Source organism: Protopterus annectens, chromosome 7.part0, assembly GCF_019279795.1.
Source record: "Protopterus annectens isolate FY-2018-M chromosome 7.part0, PAN1.0, whole genome shotgun sequence".
In the NCBI taxonomy this organism is placed as follows: Eukaryota; Metazoa; Chordata; order Ceratodontiformes; family Protopteridae; genus Protopterus; species Protopterus annectens.
In genome coordinates this window covers 1,718,547,900-1,718,563,944 of record NC_056739.1, presented here as the reverse complement: position 1 = coordinate 1,718,563,944, position 16,045 = coordinate 1,718,547,900, and the positions used below count along the sequence as shown (strand labels likewise).

Sequence of the window (16,045 nt, the reverse complement as noted above, 5' to 3'; positions counted from 1 at the left end):
ATACTGTCGACTGCAAATGTCCCAGTAAAATAAACAGTGACGCGGACTTCTAAAAACAGTCCAAAATTTATTAAGTATCGTTAGCACTTTCACCTTGCTGGCTTCATCAGACATCTATTTTATTGGGAAATTTGCAGTCGACAGTATTTTGCCGTGTGTGATCCCTGTGGATGTTGTTTGGTTTATTGGTACTTGGAATTTTACTTTGAACCACAGGAGTCTTTGCCCCTTCGTGCTGCCTTTGTTTGCTCTTGTTATAAAAAACTTGGTATGCTTTACCACCATAATTGCTACATCTCTCCCTCCACTAGGCTCATACTAGCTAAGACATATCTCATCCTATCCCTCCTATATGGTGCATCTATCCTCACCAACCTGAAATTCTCCCTCAAGACAAAACTCTCCTCTTGCTACAACAACATATCAAAATTTGCTACATGTCACAGAGCCACTTCCCACCATTGTACTTCCCTTTATCAACTAAACTGGCTTGAGCTACCCATCTTCCTTACTTATACCCAACTCATCCAAGCACACAAACTCATTTTCAGCCCCTCTCTCTGTCCCTCCCTTTTCACTACCTTTGAAATGCACAAACCAGATTGACTTCTCAGATCCAATTCCCAAAAGCTAATTAAACTACATAAACCCACACGTCCAGCTGGGAATCATCTAATGTCATTCTCTCTAGCACACCTCTGGAATTCTCTACCATCTCCTATCCACACTACTAGTACTCTCTCCTCATTCAAAACCTTGCTGCACTCTCACCTAACCACTATGGAAATGTTCCTGTTCCCATCCTACTTAATCCTCCCTATACCACTTCTTACTCTCTTGATACTAAATATGCCATTATAGCCTCCTATAGTTCCGCATCTCTAGTGAGCTGATTGACTAATAACTGTAGAAACCACTAATTAAACTGTAAGAATTCTGCATAAAGTTCAAATACTATTACTCTTGCAAAAATGTTTTTTTATTTCTGTTTATTTCATTACACTGATGTGTTCTTATATTCTCATACTCTATAATTGTTAACTTTACTTATCATATGTACTTTGTATTCCTATGTTGTAATCTGCAATGTTTATGTGCAATGTGTACTTGTGTTTTTGGATTTTTTCTGTTGCATTTCTCCCCAGGACTCTATTGAAAATAGGCTCTGTGTGGCCCAATGAACTACCGTGGCAAACAAACTGAAAATAAATAATAATAATAATAAAATAAATAAGAAATGTATGGACTGGGGGTTTAGAAGTTTGGGTAACAATGGCTGTTAAGGATAGGTAAATTCAACATATTTCAAAAACAATAATTGTAAATGGTAAGAGAAAATTTGTTAGGTACTGGAAAAACCCAAAACATGTTATTTCTGTGGGAATGATAATAATTTAATACAGGACTGTAACAAATGAAGATGTGGCCAATGCAGGGAGAGGTGAGATACTGCAAAAAACGTAAGACTTTTTGTAGAAAATGTAAAGAATATGGACACTTCTGGTTTGACTGTCCCATATTAGAAAAGGAAAGAGTAGATGGAGACAAGAACTCAGTAGAAAGACAAACAGTAGAAAAATATTACTACAGAAGATATTGAAAGAGAGGGTGGTATGAGAGAAAGAGATACTGAAGAAAGGTTAAACAGTGAAGAGGTAGTTAGAAAATAAATAACAGCTCAAAGTGAGGTTATTAATATACAGGAAGAGAACAGATTTGCAATTTAGAAAGTGAAGAGGAAGAAGAGGAAGAAATGGAAACATATGAAGAACGAAAACAAGATAGTGAAAAAAAAACAGTTGGTGGAAGATTTAGGAAAAGGAAAAAATAAGATCTGAAATTAAAACACTTACCAAAAAAGGAAATGATAATGTAGGAATTTTAGCATTAAATATGAATACTATTAGAAATTATATAAGAGTTTTGATAGTGGAATGGTGTAAAAAATAAAACTGAGTACTTATTGCTTGTTAGATGCAAGATTTAACAAGGAATAAAAAAGGAAAAGATTACAGGGATTATGAGGGCCAAATTATTTGGTCAGTAAGAAATGAGACATGTTCTGGACTAGGAATACTTATAAAAAAATGAAGACATAAGAATGTTAAATGTAACAAATGTAGTACCAGGAAGGGTAGTGATATGTGATATAAGATACTACACTTGATCTTAGCCAAAAGGCCGAGAATGAGTCAAATGTATAAGGTTAATAGTGATATATGTGTGCACTAATATGACAGACAGAAATCAGTTGTTTAAAGAAATTAAAAAATCTGTGGTAGTAAATATGTCAGTAGTGAAGGTAGGAGACTTTTAACTGTATCCTGAGGAAAGAAAATGGAGAAGTAGCATAGGATATTAAGATGTTAAAGGAATTAATAAAATGTGGAGATTTAAATCTTGAAGACAATAGAGAATGGACATATAAAAGGGGACTTTTTAAGACTGAAATTGATTTTATAGTTTACCTTAAAGACATGAAAGAAATAATAGGGGGATTAAATGATAAGAGAGAGAAATATTATGGAAAGATCATATGGTACTGAGAACATTTTGTACTAATTTGTACTAATTGGACACAGTGGTGGGTAATGTATAAGCATAAGTATAAAAATGTGCGTTTATATTACACTGTCAAAAACTCAAACTGTCGACAGCGTAATAATCGACACAAAAATTTCGAAACCCCCGAACACACACAAAAAAAACCCACCCAAACACAACACAAATTGCTCTATGCAGGGGGGCAAGTCCCCCTGCACTCCACACACTCCACGCTACTTAAATATACCAACTCCGAGATCACAGTACATTGCAGTAAATGGAAATCTCCCCTTATGGAGATTTCCGTTTACACGCATGATGACTTTCGCTTTTGACATTTTGGTGCCGAAAATATCAGCTTCGATATTGTCGGCCTTCGACAGGATGAAGTAGACCCAAAAATATAGTTAAAAGTGGAAGGAAGAATAAGGAAAGAGATAGGCTGAAAGATTAAAAATATGGAATTATAAGAAATAGAATAAGGAAGTGACAAAATAAGGGAAACAGAAAAACAAATGTATGAAAAGAATCAAGAAAAAGAAAAAGGAATCCTATATAGGCAATGTTTTTTTTTGAATGGAAAGAAAGAGGATGGTCCCCTTATTTAGGAAAATAACTAAAAATGAGAGAAGAAAATATGGATGCTAGCTTAGAATGGCAAAGGAGACATAAAATACAAACAAGAAGGTGGTAGACAATTTTTTTAGAGAAAATGTATGAAAAAAGAAAATGGCTAAACAAGAAGAAATGAAAGGAAAAAAAACTGAAACAGTACATTTTTTTAGAAAATTACATAACTATAGAATAAATATAGAAGGTGATAAAAGAAGGTAAGACTGAATCAGTACCACAATTAGATGGTATAAGTTCCAAGTATTATAAGGAAATGAATAAAGATGAAAGAAAATTAAGAAAAAAACATTCATTAAATGAATAGATTAAGGAAGGTATAATGGTAGGAGACGTGATGGAGTGATCATATTTATATGGAAAAAAGGCTAAAAGGAAAGATATAAAAATTATATGACAAGGGAATACTGACTATTTAAGAAAATACTACAAAAAGATGGAGAAAGTATTGGATGAGGTAGAAGGAGAAACAATCTATGGTATACAAGGAAGAAAGGTGAAAGAAATGTTAATTATTGTGAGAGAAGTAATAGAGATGATAGTAAAAGAAAGCAAAAAGACTGATAGGATGTGAAGTAGTTGAAGCATTTGATAGAAGCAATGTGTCAGATTTCTGAGGCAAATATTAATGTTATTTTGTATATTGTGATTAATTTTCTTTACACTGTGTTTTACTTGTATTCTGCTTTTAAACCAGGAAAGAGACCACAGCTGTGTCTCTTGTGAGTCACATAAAATTAAGTTTCCCCCACCCTACTACCCTAGTGCTATTGTGTTTTTAAACTCAACTGTCTTTCTATTTGCCTGCCCCTTATGTTAATCTGACCACATATCTCCTTCCCTCTCCTCTTTCATTGGCTATTGTAAGTACAAATTATCATTTGGTGAAAGCACTCCCCTTCAACTATTTAAATTTATTGACCAGAATACAAAGTCCACTCCTTCCAATCTATCTTGCTCTTTTAAAATTACTGGCTCTCCACTTAGATAGCTAACTACTTAGTGCACACTGCAGCTCTCAAGATATTAACCCATTTCCAGCTTACCTCTAAAATCTGCAACATTTAGTCCAAGACCACCAATTACTGGGGAGTCCACGTTCTGCCTCTCGGTGGTCATCTTGGGATTAGTGATTTTGTTTTGTTCCTGGTGAGAGAAGGAGCAAAGCATAATAACTGGTTCATAGGTGCCAGTTTGAAATTTGTGTTTATATTTTGCTCCTAGTGAGCGAAGGGGCAAAGTGCATAGACTCCTCATTCTTTCTGGTTAGAAAGTGAATGTCTGTGCTTGACTTTCTTAATTGGTCTGGTTGCTACTCAAGGCATCTGCCAGAAAAAGGCTACAACATGCCTACAGACTTTTATATTATTTGGAAGAAGACTGTGGATCACCAGACAGGCTATGGCCTGCTTCTCATCTTGGGAGTGGTGTTACTGTTTAGCTTCTGGTGAGAGAAGAAGCGAAGGAGCAGTGTATCCCAGTAGAGTGAAGCTGTGGTGAGACCAACACTAGCAGTAGTCAGGCAGTAGGCCAATCAGATGACTCCCCTCTTTTCATCATTCTTGATAAGTTAATTCTTTCTTTTCATTAAGTACCGCTTAATTTACTTCTAACTTCAGAATATCTCCCTAAATACTTTATTCATAAATCATCAGGCTACTTATTCTTTTTCCCTCAAGCACTTGGTAGTGCCTTGTATCACCACAGACACCTTCAGTTGACATTTTCCTGTAAAAGCACCATTGAAATTTCACAATACCTAGTTGCACACAAGACAACTAGTTTGCAGTGACAAGCACTGCCTCAACAGTTGCAAACTAGATACTCCTGACATTACTTTATATTTTCACTCCAGCTGTCTAATCAATAAAAAGGGTCTGTTGCCATGGATATGAATTTTCCCCACTATCTCGTTACCCCACCAGTGGATATGGGCATCCTGAGGGAATGTGGAAATTGCCTCATGTTTACTGGCAACCAGTTAATTCTCAAACAAACTCATATGGTATGTGAGAGATGTATTAATACAATGTCCCTGAAGCAAAGCTCTCACATAAAGAATTCCTAATGTCAATAATGTTGTCAGTAGTACACACGCTACACCCATCTCACACAATTCAAAGCAGACACATAGACCCACATATGCTGAGGCACCTAAATATAAACTTCCTAAACCACAAAGACTTACTAGATAAAGTACATATAACAAATACCCTCAGCAACCCCAAATGCACTCTTTCAAAACAACACTCACATCAAAACATGCAGCCATATCTCATGGATCTTCTATTTTAAGCCCATAAGGCAAGCCACAACAGAATCCAGCATTCTAGTCATTGCAGGCTAACTTTGTGAGGCACACTGATGTCCCTCCCAACAGGCTTAGTAAGGAGAAAGTCACAGTCAGTTACTTATCAGGGGCAAGGATTAGTCACATTATACATGCACTCAGGTCATTGAACCACAAGTACCAGTATGACTGAGACATAGTTCATATGGATGTAAATGATCTGAGAAGTATCACCCTAGACTAAACGAAGAGAGCCATCAAGGAGCTCTCGGAATATGTGCCCCAGGCTGATATGAGCCTAGCATTGAGCAGCATTTTACCTTCTCCAAGGATGATGCCACAATATGAACAAAAGATACCTAACATTAATAATTGGCTTAGCTTCTGGTGTCATTCGAAGGGGTGCAATATTTGTCAGCATGGAAGGAGATGATCAACAGACCATGCTGCTTTACCTGGGATGGTCTGCACCTCTCCCCTCTAGGCTTTCAAATATTAGCTAAAACATTGTCTTCCCCCATAGTGCCTTTTTTAGGCAATGCCAAACTGAAAGCAATTCTGACATATCAAATCAAAACCAAGAAAATCTAAAGGTGTTATTGCTCAATGCTAGGAGTGTAAACCAAAAAAAAACTCCACTCCCTAGAAGCTCTCTTCACCCTAGAGAATGCTGACATCTATGTGGTCACTGAGACATGGTTTAAAGCTGCAGAGAGCATCATTATCATAATTATCACACTTTACTAGTAACTTAATTTGTTTGAAAAGATTTTTCATGCATTTGCCCTCTCAAATGCCAATTTTACTGCAACTGTTGTTAGCTTGCATTTTTTCTAACTCTCATTTATTAACCTGTAAGTTTTTGCAATTTTTGAAATTTTGTGATTTTGTAATTTTGTAATTTTTGTCATTTTCAATATCTGTATTTTTCTGGAGCTTTTCTCCCCAGGACTCCATTTAAAATGGGCTCCTCGTGGCCCAGTGGACCATCCTGGTCAACAAACTGCAAATAAATAAATAAAGGTTATAATGCCTTCCACACATTTAAACCAGCTACTACACAGACAGTGACTAAAGGTGGAGGTGTCTCGATTTACATCAAAAATAATTGTACCTCAAGGCTGGTCAAACATGACAATGCAGTTGAGCTTCTCCACATTCAAATCACCATAGGCAAACTCCAATACCACTTCCTTGGAAGCTATAGTTCCCACTCTATGATTCAGGAAACCCATACCATGTATTTAAACTTATTGGAAACACTCATCCAACCCAGTACAATATTCATGGGCAACTTTAATTACTCTACTTTTAACTGGGAATCATATACAACATCAAATGTACAAGCACAGGCATTCCTGGATTTTGTAAACACAAACTCCCTGAACCAGACTATTAATACACCAACAAGGGAGCAACCATACTTGATATGATCTTCACTAATATGGGAGAGTACTCTACTGCCCCTAGTGTTATGTCTTCTCTGGTAAGGTCATACCACAAAATGGTCTCCTTTGAAGTAAAAATAAAACGTGGAACCACAGATAATCCTGAAATATTCATGAACTGCTCTTAAGGCTAAGTTCCTACTATTAAGGGATAACTTGGGAAAATTTCAAGCCCCCATAAACCCTGAGAACACTGATGCCTACACAGAACTGCTCACAGAAAACCTTATGCAAGCATATTAATAGCTACATAGAGGCAGCTGTACCCACCAGGAAGACATACAGATGTAACTCAAGAAATAAGCCACCCTGCTGGAATTACAACATCAGTAGGCTGTATAACAGAAGGAAGAAAATCATGGCAAAAATTAGGAGGTGCAACATCCAGCAAGATAAATACTCTCTCATCAAACTAAACAGAGGAAAAATAAGGCCTACCAAAGCCAATTTGAGATACATTTTGCCTCACAGGCCAAGGACAGCCACAAGGCATTCTTTAACTATGTCCACAACCTCAAAGGCAATACACATTTGTGAGCAAAGTTCATTGTAAATTGAGCCACCTATACTGAGGCAGAGGATACAGCAAATCTACTGGCTGACAAATTCATCTCCAACTTTACCCCTCTCAACCCAATCAACCTTCCCTCAGGAAATGCCATCAAATATAACTTAACTCCCACTGCTATCACTAGAGAACAGTTCCTTAATGCTCTCTCTAAGACGAAGAAAACTGCATCAATGAGTCCAGACAATTTCCCAGGATGCCATCTAAATAGCATGAAAAATGATTCATCAGCCCCTCTGGAAATCTATTTAACTGTAGCCTTCAAACAGGCTTCATGTCTCATGAATGGAGAACAGCAAAAGTCATCCCTCTGCACAAAGATGGGCCATCTACGGACCCAGGAAACTACAAGCCCCTAAGTCTCACTAGTCTCGTGTGCAAAGCCTTGGAAAGAATTATAATGGAAATGATTAATAATGACATAGAAAACTTCCAGACACTGGACCCAGTACAATCTGGTTTCATAAAGGGCAGGCCATGAGTCCTCAGTTTGGTGGACTTCTTTGAGAAGGTCACCAAAGCAATAGTTGAGAGTAAAATGGTTCACATTACCTACCTTGACTTGGCCAAGGCATTGGACACAATCCCTGACTCGGGCATTGTTGACAAACTTAAGAGGTTAGATACAAACCCTTATGTCACCTAGTGGATTGCCAGATGGCTCACAGACAGGACCCAGGAAGTTAGAATTATGGAATCCACCTCTACAAATATGCCAGACACAAGTGGAGCCCCTCAGGGTCAGTCCTGGGACTTCTTTTTGGCATTTACTTCTTTGAAGTCAAGGACAACGTCAATGTCTTCTGGCTGATTAAATTTGCATATAATTCCAAATTAGGAGCTGTCATTGAATTTTCCACTGACATAAATGTTCCCCAGGAAGGGGTGACACAGACAAACTGGTGCCAGAGCCATGAACTAAAAATAAAAATGCCAAGAAATGCATAACATTATCCTTCTGGAAGTCATCCACCCGATAGCTATCATATAGACAAAACACTCATATGAGTTGACCCAGTAATCAGGGACTTGGGAACACACATAGATAGTAATCTAGCCTTTGACCATCACGTGTCTATAGTAGTGAGTAAGTCATTCTGTGCTGTGCTGTGCAACTTATAAACAAAAGTATGGCATCTAGATTCAAGAAAGCCATTGTTCACTTTTTTTTTGGCATCCATCAAACATATCATGAGTACAATGCCTCCTTTGGTATGTCCCTAACCAGGTATATCCAACAACTGGAACATCCACAGAGGTTTCTCATGAAAAGAATACAGGTGTAAGTAACATCCCTGCACTCTGTCTCCTACAAGCTGTTGAAGAAGATCTATGCCTGGCATGCAAGGCATTGTCAGACCACACTCTGATGGACCTCCTGTATATCCACAAAACAAACAGCACCAGAATTACCCATTCTAAAGAATTAAACCTTGCCTGTGATATAAATAGGACCTACTAGAGAGCTAGGTATGTATCCCAGAGACTATTCCTTCTCTGGAACAGACTCATTATCCAGGTGAAGCAGAGTTCCTCGCAAACCCAATTCAAGTGTAACTTGGACAATTGGATGAGGAATAAGAAATTGTTCCCTGGTTTGTCACCTGTGTCTCCAATGGACACGGGCAGCCTGTAAATGGTTAATCTCCCAGGCCCCTGCTTGTGAATGTTTCACCTCCCAAGGCCCTGCTTACACTAATCAAAGTAAACGGCTATGAACCTATAATAAAAAAATGTTATGAAAACTCATGGGTACAAGTTAAGATAACTGAGTGGACACAAAAAAATAAGTATTAAGAGATGAGTAAATAGGGATGTCTAATGAGTATAAGATTATTTACATTAGTAATGAATGTAATAGCAGTGCCAACATGTATGGAAGAAATGAAGAAGGCAGGATGTGAAATGGAAGAAAATGCTGTATCACCAACATGTATGACATATGCAGATGATTTAGTCCAAATAACAAAAACAAGTGATGTATAAGTGACATTGTAATAAAGAATGCAAAGCTGTTAAAAATGCTGCTCTGCATTTCATGGGTTTATAGAACAATACTAGGCTATTGGCCTGGAGGCCATTATAAGCCTAGCCAAGAATTTTGCCCATGTTCCCACAAAATCAACACCTGTTTCCCCTGTCCAGCAGGGACACAGTTGGGTTCCCAGGGGTGAATTTTCTGTTTCCCATCAAGTTGTCCAGGTTCCTCTTAAAAAGGGCTAGTGAGGTACTCTGCTTGACATGAAGAGGGAGCCTATCACATAGATGGGGGAGTCAATGGGACAGAAATCTATCCCGCTAACAAGTTCAATTAATGTCACAGACTAGGTTTCGGCCTTGTGTGCGGTTGCGTGAATAGAGATTGACTTATGGTTATACAGCAACACCATCAAGGCTGGGTCTGAGACGGCCTTGTACGCCAGACACAGGTCACCTCTGAGCAGTGTGTATGAGACTGAGTAGAGGGGCAGGGCTTTTAGCTTATCTGTATAGGATAGGGGTTTGAGACCCTGGATTTTCCTAGTCAGGAACCCTTGTGGTCTCTCCAGCTGCTGCATGTGCTTGGGAAGGTACATGCCGAATGGGGCATTGTACTCAATAATGGGTCTGATAAGGGAGGAGTGCAGGGATGTCATGACCTTCTTGTTCCTGGATGAAATACCCTTACTTATGAGTTGAGCCATGTAGAAAGCCTTCCGTACAATGGAGGCAATGTGGTGATCAAAAGTCAGGTTGCTATCAACCTGGGTGCCCAAATCCCTCACGACTGAATACATGCTTAGTATGTTGTTATTAATGTGATAATTAGTGGGGACACCATTTTCCCCAAAGGGAATAATGATACATTTCTTGGAATTCAGCTTGAGGCCATGCTTCTGGCACCAGTCATTAGTTTGGGTAAGGCCCTCTTGGAGGATGTTCACATCACTAGGGAAATTTAAGACAGTGCCAAGCTTGCAGTCATCTGCAAACTTGGTCAGCCACAGACCACTGGTTTTGGCTTGCACCTCAGAAAAATATATCCCACACAGTAGAGGCCCCAAGACCGATCCTTGTGGTACGCTGCTTGTTACAGGTCTACTACTAGTGGTGGCTTCCCCTATTTTGACTGAGTGGGTTCTATCAGTGAGCCAGTTAGCTACCCATCTGGTAACATATGGGTTGATGTCTAGCTGGGAAAGTTTATCTATTATGCTGGAGTGCGGAATAGTGTTGAAGGCTTTGGCTAGGTCAGTGTAGGTGGTATGCACTGTCTTTCTCTCATCCATGGCTTTGGTGACTGTTTCAAAGAAGTCGACCAAGTTTAACAGGCATGATCTCCCTTTGACAAAACCAAACTGTGTGGCGTCAAGTATTTGGAGGTTGCCAATGTCTTTCTTTATAAGGTCCATGATAATGCCTTCCATGGTTTTGCAGTTCAGGCTAGTTAGGCTGATAGACCTATAATTGCCTGGGTTGGTGGACACTCCACCTTTGTGTAGAGGGATAACAGTGGCTGTCCTCCATTCAGCTGGGATGAAGCTGCTGCTCAGGCTTTGGTTGAAAAGGGTGCCTAATGGTGCTGACATCTGATGCCTGAGTTCATGCAGGACACAGCCAGGGATGTCATCAGGTCCCATGGAGGCTGTATTTTTTTGCCTTTAATAGGGTATTAAAGACATGGTTTCTGGTGATGAATTATAAACAACCTCGCAACCAAGTAAAGTGTCTAATTAATCAGGAAAAAAATAATATTACCACACTTTACAAAACCAGCACAAACTAAATCCAAAGCAGTTCTGGAGCACAATAAAGAACGTTCTCCACCCAGGATCCAACAGTAACCCTTGTACCAATCTAGAAAAAAACTCCCAGTGAAACAGCCACCCTCTTCAACTCATATTTTATAAACACCATATCTAAACTCACTGCCAATTTCCCTCATGATCATCCAATCCCATCTGACCAGACTAATAATGCTCTCCCCTACTTACATAACTTCTCACTTGCACCTATCCCTACTACCACAGTAAAGAAACTGCTTCTGAAATTAAAGCCATGCACCAATGCCCCTGATGACCTGCCCACAGAATTCCTTCAAATAGGTGGAAATTTCATAGCATATCCTGTCAGGCTACTTCTTAATACTTCTTAATTCAAGAATCCTATGTTCCCACCATTTGGAAAAAAGCTTCCATCCTTTTACTGCATAAAGGTGGAAACAACACTGATATCTCCAACTTCTGACCCATTGCCATTCTATCTCCTATTTCAAAGATCCTCGAAAAATGTATCCACATCCAATTCCTTAACTATCTTCAAGACAATAAACTACTATCAGTAACCCAGCATGGCTTCAGACCCGAGCATAGCATCACTACAGCTCTAATATCCTTCTGTGAATCTCTAAATCAAGCTCGGGATGCTGGGAAGCTAGTCTCCTCTCTATTTCTAGACCTTTCTAAAGCCTTTGATACTGTATCCCACCTTCTTCTCCTTAGTAAACTCACCAACCTAGGAATGTCCCCCTCAACCTTTCTCCGGTTGTCCAACTACCTCACAGGGAGACAACAAGCCACAAAATGGCTACACTCTCTCTCTCCATTCCTCAATACTACTACTGATGTCCCCCAGGGATCCATCCTAGGGCCTCTGTTATTCAACATTTTCATCAATGAGTTTCACTCTACTCTCTCTCAAGGCACAGTCATCCAGTATGCAGATGACCCTGCAATCATCTGCAGTGCCAACTCACCTTCTGAACTCCTGAAACTTCCCCAGTCAGCACTCACCTCCACTGAAATATGGATGACTAACAACCATCTTGCCCTAGACCCTAAAAAAAAAAAAAACTTGTGCTATTCACCCCCAAGAAAACCACTGCTAAAATTAAAGACTCTTTCTCCATACTCTCTCAGGATAACACTACTATTGAGGTTGTCACACATACCAAGCTATTAGGAGTCATCATAGATGAACACCTATCCTTTGACTTGCATATTCATAACAATATAAAAAAAGCTCACCAAAAATTGGGCATGCTATACCACCACAAAACATTCCTGACCTTCTCCTCAAAACTGTCACTTGCCTCCTACTTCCTGCTCCCATCTCTCCTCTATGGTGCTCCTCTCTTTACTAACATACAAACCAGCCTAAAATTCAAGCTAAAGTCCTCCTATAACAAAGTTGCTAAATTTGTCACAAACAGAAAAAATTCATCCCACAACTGTGCCTCACTCCACATACTAAACAGGCTAGAACTTCCCCATCATCTCACATACATACATACATTCAACTAACTACAGCCCATAAACTAATATTCAACCCTACCAGCTTCCCTGCCCTTTCCTCTCTATTTAAACCCCATCACCCTAATAGACCTCTCCGCTCAAAGACTCAAATGCTCTTGCAAATTAACAAACCAACCCTCTCTGCTGGTCAAATGCTCCACTCCCTCTCCACTGCTAAATTATGGAACTCCCTCCCACAAACCCCAACATCCACCAGTAGCACAAATCTTTTCAAAAAAGCCTTAAAACAACATCTGTCCTCACAGTGGCTATGCTCATGTGCCAGTTCCTTTCACTCCATAACCTGCCTTTTTCTTTCTCCTACTATCACCTCCACTTCACTCCTTCTCCATCCTACCTACCTCCTTAATCCTCCTTTACTACTATTACTTATACTGGTAGTATCAGTAAGGAGTCTTATTTATGGCTGTATTGCCTCATTGCCTAAGTTTACTGTGTTAATAACCTATTTTATTGGCATCTCTTGTTGTACTTGATATATTTGTTGCTGTTTGTATAAATCATTGTGGAGCTTTTCTCCCCAGGTCTCCACTGAAAATGGGCACTCTTTGGCCCAGTGGACCATCCCAGTAAACAAATGCAAATAAATAAAATAAATAAATAAAAATTGCTGGAAATGTCCTGGTTTACTGATGGGGTGACAGGAGAGTTTCCTCCCACATTCCAAGGACTTGCCATCTAGAGCATTTCTCCCCCAGCAGCCATCCACTGAAAATGCTCTGTTCTGGATGTGCAGAGTCCACCTGTTGTGCTCACGTGGGTTTCCTTCCACATTCCAAGGACTTGGTGTCTAGCGCATTTGTCCCCGGGCAGCCATCCACTGAAAATGCTCTATTCTGGATGGAACACAGAACAGAGCATTTTCAGTGGATGATTGCCCAGGGAGAAATGCGCTAGACACCAAGTCCATGGAATGTGGGAAGAAACCCACGTGAGCACAACAGGCGGACTCTGCATGGAAGGCACCCCAGCCAAGAATCGAAAGGGAGAACCACTTGCTGTGAGACAACAACGCTAACTGCTTGTCCACATTCCTTATGCCAAAAAATCAAGAGCTATGGTTAAGTCCGCATCTGATGAAGTTTGTTGCGAACGAAAATGTATTGTATTTGTGAAGCATTAATGTGCTTTGTGGAACATCTGCTTTGGTTGAATAAATATCCTTTACTGTCATTTGGCTGGTGTTCTTCGTGTCCCTTGGCACTTTTTGCAGTTTTTCAGTGGTTTTGTGCCTTGGTGGAACTCTTGTTTGAATTTACTTGTATATGAAGAAGGCCTTATGATTGTCCTTAGTGGATGTGGCCAATTTGGACTCAAAGTTTGCCTTAAAATATTTCACCAGTGACCTTATTTGCTTGTTCAGACAAAGAAGAGATTGCTTCCAACTTGGCACCTACTCCTTCTTGGTCCTGTACAGCAATTATTTCCTTTTATTATAGAGTTTTTTATTACTACTGTCCACCAGACAGGTTTACTCTTCATTGAGGAAGATGATTTGGTCCTGTCAGGTATTGCTGCGTCCATGCAGCTATGTAGGTGCTCATATAGTTTTTTGATGTAGGCTTGGACATTAGTGCTAGTTCCAACTGAAAGGACAGTATCTGTGAAGCTGCTTATACCTGCTCTCAGGAGATTGTAGTCAGCTTTGGAAAAGATTTTTTGTGTGTCCCTGGCAAGGGGCGGGTCAGGGGAGATGGTGACTTCAAAAGTGATCGCTTTATGGTCAGATCTTAACAAGGAAGATGACACTGTTGGGATGCTGCAGTGGCTAAATACCACACACAAACAATGTAGAACTCTATAAGAATGAAGGATTCCAGTCTGACTACAACAGGAGTGCTACAGTGGTTACTCATGCTGGTTAATACCTGGTCCAAGATATTTTCACCTATTGTGGAGGTGTCAGCCAGCTGATCCAATGCATTGGGCTAAAATAGGTCTTCCACTCTATAGATGGGTAAAGTCACTCAGGGTCAGGGTAGAGGGTTGAATCTTGATAGATGCATGTAAGTCCAGATAGATGGACTGGGTGCCCTGAGTCATGGTTCGGGGCTTCGTAATTTGAATCAGTGTTTTGTCAACAGTTAACTGCACTTGGAGTGTTTCTTGTGCACCATACTTGTTTGACCAGCCTGGAGGTGTGTATATCTTTGATAAATATTGAAACCCCACCTCCTTTGGCTTTGTAGCCCTCCGTTTGGGGTCTGAAAGTATGGTAGGACAAGTAATCTGGTAATGCTGGGGTGCTTTCTGCAGCTTTGAACCAGGTTTCAGTGACTGCATACATGTCAGCAGCCTCCAGGGTGAGGAATGCTTGCAATTAGTGCAGTTTCATGCTAAGACTCCTAGCGTTTAGCAGCATGACCTTTAAATTTTGTTTAGAAGAATTTTTCATGTTGGCAATTTTCTCCTCATGACTTTTCCCAAAAAAGGCACTATGGGGGAGGCAAGAGCCTTTGCCATAACCTGAAACCCAGGGGAGACAAATGAAGGCCATCTCTGGCAAAGCATTGTGGTCTGTCAATCATGTTCTCCCAGGCTGTCAGGTACTGGATCCCCTTGGAATAACACCAGAAACTAAGCCAATTGTTAAAGTCAGTCATTTTCTGTTTGTATTGAGGCATCATTCTGGGTGACAGCAGAATGCTGCTTAAGGCTATGGACATACCTGCCTGGGACACATATTCAGTGAGCTCAATCATGTCTCTCTTCATATAGTCCAGAGAGGTACATCTCAAGTCATTCACACCAACATGGACTATGACAGAGTCATAACAGTACTTGTTGTTAAAAGACTTGAGTGCGTTTGTGATATGGCGGATTCTAGCATCTGACAAGCAACTTACTGTGACTTTGTCTTTGTCTAGCCTGGTGAGGGGCACATCTGTGAGTCTCACGATAGAGTCTCCAATGACTAGTATGTTGGGTTTGTGGCTGGGCCTTAGAGGCTGTGAGACACAGCACTTGTACTATGTGTGGTGCTTGGTGCTGTGGGCTGTGATGTGCATGTGTGTTTTTGCCTCGGCGGTCTCTTTTGTTTAGATATGTTTTTGTTGAGAACTTCTACATATGTAGGAGTGTGTTCTATAGGTGTGGTGTTTGTAGTGTTTGTGCAGACAACCTTCTCAATGCCAGATGTACTGGCTTGTAATTGAGTGTTATGGATTCGGTGAAGCAAACATTAATGGAATAGATTTAACAATAAAAGAAATAAATATTTTGAGAGTGACATTTGGTGAGAATGAAAGTACAATAAGTCAATGGAGATAAA

At 39.9% G+C, this 16,045-nt stretch overlaps 1 pseudogene; it reads right to left on the bottom strand.

Annotated features, from left to right (window-relative positions):
* Positions 1-2,129: 2,129 nt before the first annotated feature.
* On the bottom strand, positions 2,130-2,193 carry LOC122807323 (annotated as a pseudogene).
* Between the last annotated feature and the right edge of the window lie 13,852 nt (positions 2,194-16,045).